Here is a 12,869-nt window from a genome sequence, read left to right on the forward strand (position 1 = left end):
CATCTCAGATGGGCTTAGGGATCTACAGAAGGGAAATAGCCTCCTCCTTCCTCAGTAAACAAGTCCTGGGGCAGACTGATGGCTGTAGGAATCTAGGTTGCTATTTCCCTGCTGAAAGGAATACCAAAAATACCTACAGCTTTGTACTCCCCTGCAAATTTGCAGCAAACCCTGTAGTAAGCCTCCTGAAGGTATTATTGTCTATTAGTGATTTAATGGTGTGAAGACTTGATAGTGGGTACATAGTATGAGAGAAAATTCTATTGACAGTGACAGCAGTTGCTTAGGAAAAGTGTATAGAAGTTATGGAGACATGAAAAATAGAGGTTGTGAGCACTTGTGTACCAAGGTATGAGTGTACAAGATTTCTTTGTGCTTTTAATTTGTAAACTCTGATTTTACATATTTTATTTCTCTTTGTTACAAAGCAACCAATTTATCTTCAAATTAGCTGAAATATGTTCTAAAAGCTTTGAAAACACAAACAACCTAAATGCTCTTGATGTATGGAGGTAAAGCAGACAACCCTGGTACCGATGTACAAAACATTTGGCGGAGTGGGAGAATGGTGCAAGGTAAAAGGAGAGTTTGGAAACTACTGTGAAATACAGCAGACTTTCTTGGTAGAGGCCATCATGTCCAGGAAGAAAAGTACTTATTACTGCTAATGCATTTCCTCCAAAACTGTCTCTCATTAAAGTAAATACTTAGCTGTCTGTCTCCAAAACAGCCCCTATCATTTTTTAAATCCTTTCCTGTACAAGAAGCTTTTCAGAAAGCAACACCAGGAAACAGTCATGAAGGCAGTCTAATGATAGACCTGCAACTATATCTTGCTCTTCAGTCAACGCTTAGTATGGACAAAAAAAAAATAAAAAAAATCAGTTGACTGTATTTATCTTTCAAAGCTGTCTTTCAGATATCTATTTCCAGATATCTGAAAGACAGCTTTGAAAGTCTGCATCTGTTGGACAAATATTTGATTAATCAGTGAAAAGACCCTTGCATTGTACCTGGAAAAACCACAGTTAATTAGCCCTGGGACTGGCAGGATGCCCTTTAGAGGTATGTACCTCCTTCTGCCTTCCCTGAAGAAGAATTTAAGAATTTTTTATGGTCAAAACTGCTCTAATTGAAAAATTAAGCCAAAAACTAGCGTTAATATGCTGCCATTTGTAGCAGGTAAGCTGGTGTTTTGTGCTCTTGGAGCACTTTTTCCTCAGTCTGATGTTCTTTATCTCTGTTTTGTGTCATGGTGCAAGAGGAGTCTGGAGTGGACAGCATAGAAATTAGGCTTACCTAGTGTATCCTTCCCCTTCTTCTTTCAACTCCTGCTTGAGTTCCAGTCTTTTTTGGTGAAAAGAATAATTTAAAAAAATACATAGACATTATGTAGGCATAAAACTGCTATCTGTAAATCCATATTATGTTTTTTCTTTTTTTTTTCCTTCCATTTTGTTAACTCCTATATATGCCTAAAACTCAGAGATTATATGAATCACATTAAAATATGGTGGTCTTGCTTATGGGAGCTGTCAGGTGTTACAATTTTGCCCCATATATAAGCATGCACAGACAGTGCTCCCTCATATAGAGTTTCTCTTTTCTTGTCTGACATGGCAAAGTGACATTTAGCCACTCTACTGCATTTTGCACTTAGTTCTTAATTGTGTTTTTGCATTTTAAAAGTGCTTTGTTGCTGATAGTGCCATAACCCAAATGTACATACAAATTAATTCCTCAGAGTGGCAGCCATAAAAGTGAGAAGTAATTATAATGATAATAATAGGATCACATAGAATGATATGAAAATAATATTTTTCTTCACAAAATAAGACTTTGGTGTCATTTCATTCACTTAATGAAAATAAAAGCATGTACTGTCTCTGGGATCAGGGAGAGAACAGAAGCCTTCTCATACCAGGAGAACACTTCAGTTAGAGCTATGGGCTTTATTTGGTTTTATACAGTAAAAAACAAAAGCCTTTCTATTGAAAACTGAAATTTCCATATTCAACAGACCTTCTGTAACACAGAGGATTTGCCATGTGCATTTTCACAGTGCTTTCAGTTGAGAAATCAATACAAATTTGAACCTTATGTGGCACGACTCAGATCAGGATTCAAGCATGGTGTATGTGTACTGTGTCCCCATGTTAATGCTTTTACTCCAACGCTGTTTTCATCTGCTTGGGCACCAAATGGTAGCAGCTGCAACTGCTCTTGATGTTGAAGCCCAAGAAGCTTGTGGGAGAGGTTTCTAGAACACAACTCTCAGGCAAAAGAATGAGCTAAGCAAGGAGTTTGGGTTTGGCACATAAAAAAAGCTTAAAAAATTTGGGCATGTATAGGTGTATAGATTTCTGTAAATGGCAGCTGGGCAAAAACCAGAAAGTGTGCTACTGCTAAATTCTACCTATTCTTTAAAGAACAGCAGACCTTTCTCTCCACAGGCTTTGTACTAAAGGTAATTGCTCTATATGTGACATAAACCACATTTCTGATTTCACTCTGATAGATGAATTTTAAACAGAGAATAAAATACAGTTAAGTCACATAGGCCTAATGACAACCCTATGAAGATCACAGCTGCACTCAAATCCCATTAGCATCAGATGAGTAATACAGAGCTCTTTTCATGACCTCACCTGCTAACTCTTCATTCCAGTTCTGGACAGAAGCAAACAAATTTGGAATCCTACATATGACATATATGTCATATACCTGAGTAGGTTCCCTCACACAACCACTGTACAGCATGTATAACATTTTTTTTCTTAATTTGTATAGGAAAAGGTAATACAGTTTTATAGTGTGATATTTCTCATTTATGTGGCTTTAAAAAAATGGACAAGCATTATGCTGTTCTGTAGCAAGTATTTCTCATTATCTTACTTGGATTTGATATGCAATATAATTAATTCCCCTGAGTCAAATCTGTTTTGCCCATGCCAATAATTGCTGAGTGTTCCTTCCCTGTCCTTATCTTGACCCACAAGCCTTTTGTTACATTTTGTCTGCCCTGCCCAGTAGAGGAGAATGATAGAGTAGCTTTGGTGGGCACCTGCCAGGGTCAACCCACCATTGGAGATTTGGCTGTCTGCTCTTGTTTGGGAGCATAGGCCATGCCAGAAGACACTATAGGAAAGTTTGGAACAGGCCACAGACTTTGTATATCTCTTCTGTTGATGTATATCCACTATATGCTAGATCTTTTTTCAGAAGAAAACACAAAATATGTTTTATTTTAGCTCTACCACCTACTTTTATTTCTCTTAAAGGCTTGGTAAAAATTCAGGCAGGGCCTAGAGAGTAATTTTTTTAAAGTGATTGCTGGGGAAAGAGGTCTTCAAGAGATGAACATTGTGGAATGAATTTCCTCTCCCCTACAAACAGAAAAATGCGTGAAAGTCTGCCAGAGAGAAAAATATTTATGGATTACTATGGTATTAGCAGCTCTTTATGAATTAGTGAGCTGTCTTGTGTCTTGATTTGATATTAACATTTCACACATCCTAGGTATTTCAGCCTTGGAAGAACCCTCTGAGTCATTGCTTTAACAAATGGAAGAAAGGAATGGAAATTTGCTACTTAGCAGGGAAGAAGTAGGGAGCTGGGAAAAGTTGCCTTGTTTATTAATAGAGCTGATCTGGATATGAATTTCCTTCCAGAAAAACATCATGATGGATGGAGTGGAAAAAAAGAGGATATGAAAACACAGTCTTTTTCTCTTATTTTCTGGAGGAAAATGGCTTCTTGCTGGTGGCCTGACATTCTCAGCCTCTGAGATGAGCAATCTATCCTTGCTGTGCCTTTGGAAACCTCAATATTATCTGTCTCTTAAAAGATATATCTGAAAACCATTCAATCTGGCCTCTGAGGAATCACAATGGTATTTTTAAGGACAGAGAAGAACACGTATATTAACAGGGTGAGATAACCAGTCTTTTCCCTGTTGTTGTTTTCCACAAATAGCATCCAAACTGCAAACTGAATGCACTACTTAGGACATTTCTGCTTTATGGTGTCAGTCTTGCCAGATGGTTCCCTCCTCACCTTCTGGCTGTACTTGCAACCCAGAAAACCAACTGGATCCAGGGCCGAATCAGAAAGAGAGGGGTCAGCAGGTTGAGGGCGGTGATTCTGCCCCTCTGGAGAGTGATTCTAACCCCTCTCCCCCACCTGAAGTGCTGCATCCTCATCTAGGGTGCCCAGCAAGAGAAGGATGTGGACCTGTTGGAGCGACTCCAGAGTAGGGTCATGGCTATGATGAGAAAGCTGGAGCACCTCTCCTATGAGGACAGGCTGAGAGAGTTGGGGCTGTTCAGCCTGGGGAAAAGAAGGCTCTGGGGCAGCTTTCCAGCACCTAAAGTGAGCCTCCTAGAGAGCTGAGGAGGGCCTTCTTACAAGGACATGGGGAATGGCTACAGAAAAGGAGCTGGTTTATGTTAGATATTGGGAAGGAGGGTGTCGAGGTCAGACCTGAACATGGATGCCAAGAAGAAAGAAGGACAGGGCACGCCCAAATCCCTCCATCTTGGGACTCCTGACCCCCATGTACAGGATTCCAAACCCCCCTGTACAAGGTTCAAAACCCCCCTGTACAGTGCTCCAAAATTTTTCCGCTCACCCTGTGATTGCTACTACTATGCTGCTTAAACTTTTGTGACCTGTAATTCTTCATATCAGGTTGGCAATTTGCTCCATGAATTAAGATCGAATTTCCAGGTGTCTTTGGCTTCCTGCCAGGTCTCCGAGCCCATCCAGGGCATCCAGAGAGATGTGGTGGTGAGAAATTGGAACATGTTGTCCAGAGAAGCTGTGGATGTACCATCCCTGGATGTGTTTAAGGCCAGGTTGGATAGGGCTCTGGGCAATCTGATCTAGTGGAAGGTGTCCCTGCCCATGGCAGAAGGGATGGATACAGACGATTTTTAAGGCTCCTTCCAGCCCAAGCCATTCTAAGATACTGTGTTTCTATGGCATTAAAGAAGGATTCATATGGGAATAAATGAATTTTTCCTTAAGTGGTCTTAGATTCCTTTCATCTGGATTGTCATTTGTAAACCTCACATATACTCCTAATATGTCCCGTGCTCTCAGTGTGAAGGCTCTTTCTATCTGTTTTCCTCAGTACATGTTCCTTCTAGTTACCAATTCTAGAAAACTATTATCTGATGTCATGCTTCAAAATGTAACAGGTGTTGAAAGTCAGTGAGAAATTAGGAGGTTGAATGTGCTGTTTGATATGTATGATGGGTTCAGAAGTGTGGTGATTTTCCATATGCAGAGTCACTGCCTCTATGGTAGAAAGACATTTCTTTTGCTAGAGGAACACTCCAATTTGATATGATGAATACTACAAACTTTTGTGGGTTTTAAGGAAATATTTTCCAGTTCAACATTCTTCATTGTCCTCAGTGGAGACAAATACACTTGTGTAGCAAGTGTAAGGTGAATTTCCTTGTAGATATGCAAAAAAGGCAGATGAAAAAGGGCTTTGACTAGGACCTGTATCCAGAATTTCCCAACTTAATAAACAAGTTAAACTGCATGTGTTAGACCTTCCTGCAAATTCCCTCAGCACTTTCCCTCTTAGCAGCTGATCCCTTCTTTCTCTCCCAAGAAGACAGAAGTTTTTGTTTGTATCCACTCTACACAGATGAGCTGTATGCAGTGAAATCAAGCCTTCCATTAAGCATGTGCTTACATGCTACACTTGTTTTTCACGTCTGATAAATGTTCTCTTTCTGATTTTCAATTTTCTGGTTGACAGCTTGCCAGAAAGTTTCTTCACTGAAAACTAGCTTATTGCTAATTTTGACAGCTGACAGAAAAAAGTTCCTGCCTGTGCTTTTATTTTTGTAAACAGCAAGCAGAGCTCACCACATCCCAGTAACTAGGATACAATGATGCCCTAGGATGCTCCTGTGAGAGCTCTACTCATGACTGGGAAGTATGATTTTGTCAAAACTGAAATTCTTTTTCAATGACTTTGCTTTAATAAAACTTTCCCAAGGGAGATTTCTTAGGGTGAATTTTTAGTGAAAACAAACAACAACCTCCAGAAGGGCTGAGTTTAGGTCCTCACAAGGGATGAGTAAGAGGAGGAGGAGAGGGAGTTTAATATGGCTGAAAGGGGTGTTCACACACTGTAATGTGGATCTCCCATGTCCTACATAGTGGCCTCATCTCTGGTTGAAACAAAACATTTTGGCACTCATTTTGAGTTGTACAGACCTCACTTCTGGACAGATGTGAGACCGAGGAATGGCTCATGCCTTGGTAGAGATGACCTGCATGGAAAGCTTGAGGCAAGATGTGTCCTTGCAAGAGGCTGTGAAGGCAGGACAGGCTCTTAGCTGGGCTCTCAGAAAATGGGCCCTGCCCAGGCAGCGTCAGAGCTGATGTGTTAGACTCAACACCAAGGCCATGAATGGTACAAAGCAGGAGAGAAGCCATGACAGCACTGCCAAAAAGTGTCCTACAGCTCTGCTGGAGAAGGAACTCAAGTAGGCAACCAGCTGGATGAGTGTCTCTCCAAGCATGGGAGGCTTTTCAGGTTTGCGTTTCAAGACTTTTCCTTACCTCCCTGAACATGTTCAAGTGGTCTCGCTTTTGTTGTTACAAATTGAATTATTGTTTTCCAGGCAGCCTGAGCAGCTGCTTTCAGATGAAAAGAGCTATCCTCTTTTTACCGTTCTTAATTTCCTTACCCTCTGCTTTGTTAATAAGAGTTCATGTAGGCAATATTTTGATTGAGCTGAGGCTTGGTGTAAGAGTTCATGTTTCAAGGTGTCATATGCCAAACCTCAAGGTGTTGGGCATAAGTGAATGTGCAGATGCTAGCTCTGTTCCACACCATATTGTTAATTTGCTTTAACAAATTGAAGTGAAGATAAATAGTATCCATAGGAAACTTGCACTGGTGGAAACTGGCTGTGAAAAGAATAAAAAGCTGGTTATTTTTTGCTCCCTTACAAAACTTACAGTATAACTCTTCAATTAACAGCTCCAAGAGTGAAAGATGATCCTGCAGGTACCTGAACCAGCATTTGGAAAACTGGAGCTTGCTCCCAGAAACTGCCCCAGGTATTTGTTTTGAGATCAAAAAGATCAGGTGGGCAAAATTTGCAATGTAGTTTCAAGCAAGATTAATGTGGAAATGCTAAGGCAGCTGACTCCCTGAAGGAGTTGGGTGCCAGTATATTTTAAAATCATCACTTAAGGCTTATCTGCTTCTTCAGATGTCTTTACAAAGATGGTCTGTAGGACTAAAGTAATTTCACAGCTGTAACTGTGGCTGAAGAAACTGCCCGAGTACAGGTCTGAGCAGGCTAGAGCAGGTTGGAACAGGAATTCTCTGCCTGGGGTATATGGTTCCTGGTCAGAAGTATGAACCAGGACCTAATGTGAGAGACATGTAGAGAAAAAGTGTGTTAAAGCCCCTTTCTGCACATGGCAGTTGTGTGTGACTCAGGTACTGCAGTGATGGGTTCAGGTAAGTGAGTTACTAGAACACAGATCTGATGATTTAAAGTCTGATGGTTCTTTTGTAAGCAATCCAAGAACTTTTGTTAGAAATGAGTGTAAGGATATATCTATCATATGATGGGAGAAAATATGGTAAATGATGTGTTTGTATAACCTTACTTCTGCTCAGAAAACTTAGGGAGCATATATTCTGTGTGTGGACTCTGATACAAAAACACTTGAAAAAACAACTGAAATTCATCTCCGTAATCCATATTTGAGACTGAAATGGTGTTAGAAAATAGGATGGCAACTTATGCAACTTTGGTACTTGACATAAACAAATATGGTTTTGTTAATTTAATAAATTACTGAAATCAAATGGCAGTGTGTTTATCATGCAAGTTACCTACCTTGATATTTGTTTAAAATGTAATAAGACACATCTCCTTCAGGGCTCCTTCTGGTGTTTATGCTTCCAAATGCTGATGAGTTATTTACTTTGCCATACTCCTTTTTTTTTTGAAGACCTTCAAAACCGCATAATTTTGTTGAAATTTTTGTCTCCCCTGCAGGCATTTATGCCATAATTTGTAGTGCATGCAACAGTTCAGAAGGGCTTTGTGAACTTTGTATGTGAACTTTGACCTTTCTGAGCATTGAAGTGGCTGGAGAAATATGTTGGATAACCCTGAAGTCTTCTGTTGGCATGCTGTGGGCCTTCATTGTTTAGTTTGATATCATCTCTCACATGTGGCTTACCCTTGATCTAGTATATGAGAATTCCAGGGGAAGAATTAGAAGGTAGCCATTAGAAATTGGACAGTTTTTTGAGAAAACTTCTTAGGAATGCAGGACTTAACACACATCTTGTATTCCTTATCTCATTGTCAGATGGGCAGATGCAAATGTGGAGACAAGGATATAGGTAAGCTGATGGAAATCATGGTTTTAATGTATTGTAGATAATTGAAAATCACAGAAACACCTGTATTTGCAGTTGAATATGAATATTCTTCTTTCCTTTAGAAGAATATTCTCTGTAGGTTCTGTAGACTCTACTGAACTTTCACTAAGAGGATAGGAATGAATGCTTTTTAAAAATGGGAAATGTTTTTGAACAAGCATTTCTGGATGGATAATGAGGGATACTGAGGATACTGATGGGTAATAAGGATACTGAGACTATATTGAAAATGCTGGGGTATATAATGAGCAGTTCTAAGTACCTCATACAGAAACTACTCTGCCATTTTTTTATACTGATCTCTTCACTCTTGTGGCCAGTGACAGGACTCAGGGAAATAGTGTGAAGCTGAGTCAGGGGAGGTTTAGGGAATCAGGATATCAGGGAAAGGAGTTTCACCCAGAGGATGGTTTAGAACAAGATCCCCAGGGAAGTGGACACAGCACTCAACTGAACAGAGCTCAAGAAGCATTTGGACAATGCTCTCAGGCACATGGTGTGACTCTTGGGGATGTCCTGAGTAGGGAATTGGACTCAGTGATCCTGCTGAGTCCTTTCTAACTCAGCATATTTTATGATTAATTGTTCTTAAAAAAATTTGCCTGATTGGAGAACCAAAAGAGTATCAAACAATGATTGGCAAACTCTCAGGAGCTAAATGTAGCAAAACCAAGAGCTAGTAAGAAACAGCTGCTAAGAAACACCTTAAACACAAACCTGTAGTTCAGTACCAAAACAGAGATATTGAGACTGAGGATCTTCAATTTTTTCTGTACCCACCTAAACCATCATGAATCTCCAGTCATGAAACATGTTCATTTAACATAGTTAAATGAAACATTTAACTATGTTAAAGTAGTATATGACATGTTAATAAACTAATTCAAAACCACTTTTAACCTGCTTGACTTTTTTGTGCTGGTTTTTATGGACTTCTGAAATGTAACAAAATTAGAGGCACCTCAAAAGTGACCTCCAGATAGTAACAAAAGGACTGTTGATTGTTTTAGTTTTGCCACCCAGATTTTACATTTGCCAATAACTTATGCAAAACACCAGAAAAAATTTATCCTGGTATTTTTTCCCCAGGCTTATGTCTTTCAAATTATATTTCATGCTGAATTATAGGTATTATAGCTGTAATGACATTGACTCATTTCTTTATTCAGCTTCTATGCCAGAATGTTTTTTTTTTTCATTTTTATCCATTATGATAATTTCCATCTCCTGACAAGTATCTCTTGCTCAAACCGTTATTTATGCGTCGATGTAGGACTTTTTTCTGCTAAGGCTTGACACTGCTAGCTACAACCTTTTCTGCCTGTTCCTTGTTCCTTACTTGGATCCTTCCATCCATGATCCACACCATCAGTGCTCTTGGGATACTGGTTTGACGGAGGCAAGAGTTAAGTTTCTCTTAACTCTTGTATTCTTTTTAATTATAAGCTTCCAACTCTATTCAAGGATAAATGTAAAACCTCACCAAAACCAAAATGAGCCCTTCGAACAGGCAAAGAGAGTGGAATATGAGAGAGCATGATGATTAACATATTTCAAAGTCCTGGACTGAAAAGAAAACCAATTCTCAGACTTGTGAGAACGTTTCAATACAATTCAAACTCTAAAATTTTTCTTTGATTTGAAAAACTTTGCTGTTTTTTTTTTTCCTAAATTAAATATGGAATCTAGATGCATTTATGATTTCTCAAGAATAGTTGAATTTAGTCTCTGTTCTACTGAGTAGTTCACCCTAGATTGCTATAATTCAGTACTGTAAGTTGCTAATTTTGATTTATGTTGAATTTATCTGGACTGTTGGCAATGAATGCTAAACACAAGCATAACTACTTATACTGGAGTTTGCTTTCCATACTTATCTCTTGCTTTTTTAAATATCACACTGAAAATATTAGGATGCTACTTTTTCTCCTGGAAAAATTCTAAATTCACAAATGTGCTACATTCTTACTGAAAAAGTGGTATAACTGTGCAACTAAAAGGTAAGAGTCAATGCCACACTGAATACCAAGATGTTTTGTAGTTAAAATTGGTACCAGGGTGTGGTAAATCAGCCACTGCTCAAATCTGCCTCCACCTGACCAGACATTTGTGGTCTTTAATTCAACTTGATTCAGCTTGCTTGGGTGGCTATTTATTTTTGTCACCCTCATGATTGTCTACTTTATGTAAAAAGTGGATTTACTTTTGGAGTAGCATTTAAAATTTTGTTAAAAATTAGATGTAAACAAATCAAGTTGACTTGTTGGTGCTTACATATATGGTTAAAAATCAGAGGGATATTACTTGTCAGCTTACTAATCAATATGAAAAATATTGCATCATGGTACTGTCTGTTCTCAGAAAGAAACATGTAGTTTAAGGTTACACAAACAAACTTGTCAGTTGGTTTTCTTACCAGCAGTTTTCCCAGAATGGACCTGGGGAAGGGCTTAATCTGGAAAGGGAAACTTCCAAATGATTTCCCCATACTGAACAAGCCACTGAAGTGAGAGACACGTACGGTGGGCTCATTGTAATCAGCTCAAGTGGAAGCTGAGGTATATTCAGTCTGTTTGGATCACTGGCTCAGCTTTCCTCAGGGGAAACAGAGGCAGAGCCACTCTCACCTATCCGTGGGAGGCTTGAATATCCCACCTTTGCCTGCAAGAGCAGTCTGAAGAGGCACAGCTCCTAAGGCCAGCATCAGCCTTGTGTACTGAAGCTGAAGTGAGGGCAGGGTACCACGGGAATGCAAGGATTTCTGCTGCTCATGCCTAAAGAAGAAAGTGATTATGTGCAAGCTGTCAGAGCCAGAGGACTTCTCTTGTCTTGCATAGTTATGCAAGTTGCCTAGGCAATTTACAATTATTACATATGTAAGAGCAGCTGGCACTTCATTGAAATAAAATGTTTCGGTTTAAATTATGTGGTTCCTTTTATTAATAGTATGAAAGCACGGGTGAGAAAACATGCATTTATGAAAGGTCTAAATAAAAATATGATGTTATGAAAAAAAATAAACATGAGAGGGAAAATCTGAGCGCACCTTTTTCAGCCAAATAATTTAGCAATATGTTTTTGTGGGTTTTTCAGTGAAAAACTTGCAAGAAGAGAGCGTAACAAGAGAAAAAGCTTTCCTCTCTTAAGATAAGGCAGACCTGAGTACCAGATAATTCTGAAAACTTCCAGCTGTCTGGTTGTGAAAATACCATGGCTTTACTTCCAGGGCTGACACATGCTACTGCAGATATGTCAAGAGAGGGATATGATTAAAAGGCCTTTAATAGAAGTGCTAATGATTTTTTGATCTCTCTCATACCAGCAGAGATGATATCGTTGTTACTATGACTGAATTGCTGAAATACTGTTTCACTCCTCATGACAGAGTGCAGTGAAACCCAGAAAAATTGACACTCGCGTTAGAAATCTGCTTACCAAAATTCAATAGACGTGAATGCAGTGTATTTTGCTGGGAGGAAATACTTAATTTTTCAATTTTACAATTGTCTCCTATGAAGACAGCCTGAGAGAGTTGGGGTTGTTCTGCTTGGAGAAGAGCAGGCTTCTGGGAGAACTTATAAGGGGGCTTACAGGAAAGCTGGGAAGGGGCTTTTGATGAGGGTATTACAACATATAACAGGAGGGAATGGCTTTAAACTCAAAGAAAGTCGGTTTAAGTTAGATATTAGGAAGGAATTCTATCCTCTGGGGGTGGTGAGGCACTGGAACAGGTTGCCCAGAGAAGCTGTGGATGCCTCATCCATGGAAGTGCTCAAGACCAGATTGGATGGGGCTCTGAGAACCTGTAGTAGAAGTCACTTCCCTGTGACAAGGAGGTTGGATATAGATGGTCTTGAAGATCCTTTTCAACCCAAACTATTCTATGATTCTGTGACTCTCTATGTATCTTTTCTGTTGTATCAGAAATATTTTGCCTGTGACAGTGAGGATATAAATAAGCTCATATTTTGCCTGCAAAAAAAATTGTGTTTTCAGAACCATTGTAGTTTTACTCATAAAATATTAAAATATGAAGAGACTTTAAACAAGAAAAAAATGACATACTTTTTTTGAGCTTGTGTATGGAAATGAAACACATACATAAGCATTTTCTATATACAAAACTGCAGGATTAATGAAATGTAGACCAGAAAACAACACCTTAAGCAATTTCTCCGAAGAAAATCCTAGAGCTACCACAAAGCACTCACTCCATTTCACTGAGTGATGTGAGAAAATCCATGGAATATTTATAAGCAGAAGTTCTGCAAAATAAATGTATTGAATTAATTTGTTTGCTCCACATTAGAGAAGAAACATTGAGAAATTCAGAAGTCATTATTTGTGTGAGTGCACTTCAAAGAGAAAATTAAAAATTTTATGTGAATTTTATAACTGTAAAGGGATTTTAGAAGCTGCTGTGGGATGC

Source organism: Passer montanus, unplaced genomic scaffold (genome assembly GCF_014805655.1).
Source record: "Passer montanus isolate IOZ18808 unplaced genomic scaffold, ASM1480565v1 scaffold16, whole genome shotgun sequence".
Classification (NCBI taxonomy): domain Eukaryota; kingdom Metazoa; phylum Chordata; class Aves; order Passeriformes; family Passeridae; genus Passer; species Passer montanus.